The sequence below is a fragment of the Penaeus vannamei genome, chromosome 11, assembly GCF_042767895.1.
Source record: "Penaeus vannamei isolate JL-2024 chromosome 11, ASM4276789v1, whole genome shotgun sequence".
In the NCBI taxonomy this organism is placed as follows: domain Eukaryota; kingdom Metazoa; phylum Arthropoda; class Malacostraca; order Decapoda; family Penaeidae; genus Penaeus; species Penaeus vannamei.
Genome location: NC_091559.1, coordinates 29,438,209 through 29,440,708, shown reverse-complemented (window position 1 = coordinate 29,440,708; position 2,500 = coordinate 29,438,209). Strand labels below are relative to the sequence as shown.

General features: G+C 42.0%; 1 protein-coding gene across 2 annotated transcripts in view; it reads right to left on the bottom strand.

The window, feature by feature from the left end:
* Positions 1 to 2,500, bottom strand: part of LOC113816781 (ligand of Numb protein X 2-like) — a 174,249-nt gene that overhangs the window by 120,257 nt on the left and 51,492 nt on the right. The gene's annotated exons all lie outside the window — the stretch shown is intronic.

Genomic DNA, 2,500 nt, shown 5'->3' with positions numbered 1-2,500 from the left:
ATAAATTCTAAAATAGATAATAAATTCTAAAATAGAAAATAAATTCTAAAATAGAAAATAAATTCTAAAATAGACAATAAATTCTAAAATAGACAATAAATTCTAAAATAGATAATAAATTCTAAAATAGATAATAAATTCTAAAATAGAAAATAAATTCTAAAATAGAAAATAAATTCTAAAATAGACAATAAATTCTAAAATAGACAATACATTCTAAAATAGATAATAAATTCTAAAATAGATAATAAATTCTAAAATAGATAATAAATTCTAAAATAGAAAATAAATTCTAAAATAGACAATAAATTCTAAAATAGACAATACATTCTAAAATAGATAATAAATTCTAAAATAGATAATAAATTCTAAAATGGATAATAAATTCTAAAATAGACAATAAATTCTAAAATAGACAATAAATTCTAAAATAGATAATAAATTCTAAAAAAGATAATACATTCTAAAACAGATAACAAATTCTAAAATAGATAATAAATTCTAAAATAGACAATAAATTCTAAAATAGATAACAAATTCTAAAATACATAATAAATTCTAAAATACATAATAAATTCTAAAAATAGATAATAAATTCTAAAGACTCTAAACGTTAAATCGAAACAGGACATTTTCCCGGAACTATTGCCAGTCGAGCTCCACCGTGCAAAAGACACCTGCGCGGCCCGGGACACCTGCACAACACCTGTTAAGCTGGACACCGTGTAAGTATGTCGATCGAGACGGTGACTCATGTGTAGCGAAGGAAGGGAAATGTGGAGAATGGTGAGGTAATGTGAGGTCGATTCAAGTTTTTTTTTTTTTTACGGTTTTCATTCTTTATGAGGGTGAGACACTGGGCTTTTTTTTTTGGGGGGGGGGATTCTTACTCTCTTTTTCTCTCTTTCTTTTTTTCTTTTTTTCTTTTCTTTTCCTCCTTCTCTTTCGCCTTTTCCTTTTCTTTTGTTTTTACTTTTTTTTTCTCTCTCTCTCTTTCTCATTCTCTTCCTCCTCCTTATCTTTCTCTTTCTTTTTCTCCTCTTCCTTCTCTCTCACTCTCCTCCTTCTCCTTATCTTTCTCTTTCTTTTTCTCATCTTCATTCTCTTTCGCCTTATCCTTTTCCTTCTCTTTCGCTTTTTCTTCTCTCTCTCTTTCTCGTTCTCCTCCTTCTCCTTATCTTTTTTTTTCTCTTTCTCTTTCTCTACCCTCTACTCTTTCATTCCCCCTTCATTTCTCTCTCTTTTTCTTTCTTAGCCCTCTCCCACTTGCTCAGTGTCGATCTTCCTCTCTCTCTCTCTCCCTTCATATTCTAGTTTCTTGTTTATTTCCCTCTCTTCTTCTCCCCCCCCCCCTCTCTCTCTCTCTCTCTCTCTCTCTCTGTCCCTCTCTTTCATCCTCCCTCTCTATCTTCCATTCTCTTCTCTCTCTCTTCCATTCTCTCTATCTCTCCTCCATTCTCTCTCTCTCTCTCCATTCTCTCTCTCTCCATTCTCTCTCTCTCTCTTCCATTTTCTCTCTTCTCTCCTTCCTTCCTCTCCTTCCCTCCTCCTCCCTCTCCCTCTCCTCTCCCTCCCTCTCCCTCTCCCTCTCCCTTCTCCCTCTCCCTCCCCCTCTCCTCTCCTCTCCTCTCCCTCCTCTCCCTCCTCCTCCTCCTCCCTCTCCTCTCCCTCCTCCTCTCCTCCCTCCCCTCCCTCCTCTCCTCCTCTCCCTCCCTCCTCCCCTCTCCTCTCCTCTCCCTCTCCCTCTCTCCTCCTCTCCCTCCCCCCTCTCCCTCTCCTTTCCTCTCCCTCCCCTCTCCTCCTCCCCTCCCTCCTCTCCCTCTCCTCTCCCTCTCCCTCCTCTCCCTCCCTCCCCCTCCCTCCTCCTCTCCCTCTCTCTCCGTCCTACTCCCTACTCCCTCCTCCCTCTCCCTCCCCCTCCCTCCTCTCCCTCTCCCTCTCCCTCTCCCTCTCCCTCTCCTCTCCTCTCCTCCTCCCTCCTCTCCCTCTCCCCTCTCCCTCCTCCCCTTCCCTCCTCCCTCTCCTCTCCCTCCTCCCTCCCTCCCCCTCCCTCTCCCTCTCCCTCTCCTCCTCTCCCTCCCTCCCTCTCCTCTCCCTCTCCCTTCCTCCCTCCCTCTCCCTCTCCCTCTCCCTACCTCTCTCCCTCTCCCCTCTCCCTCTCCCTCTCCCTCTCCCTCTCCCTCTCCCTCTCCCTCCCCCTCCCCCTCTCCCTCTCCCTCTCTCTCTCTCTCTCTCCTTCGTATTCTTACTACATCTGTCTCCATGCCAAGTCGTACTCCGCGCACCAAACACGGAGATGAAACATTTTACGAAAAAGAGAAATAACGAACAAAATCCTCGGCGAACGGACTCGTAAATTCGCAGTAGCAAGCGCCAGATGTCCTCTGATATTCATGAGCTGATGAAAGGATTAGCACCATTCAAATAAATAACTAAACAAATACGTTATTAACAAATTCAGATCATACATCATAAATAATGACATCAGAGCCAATTATCA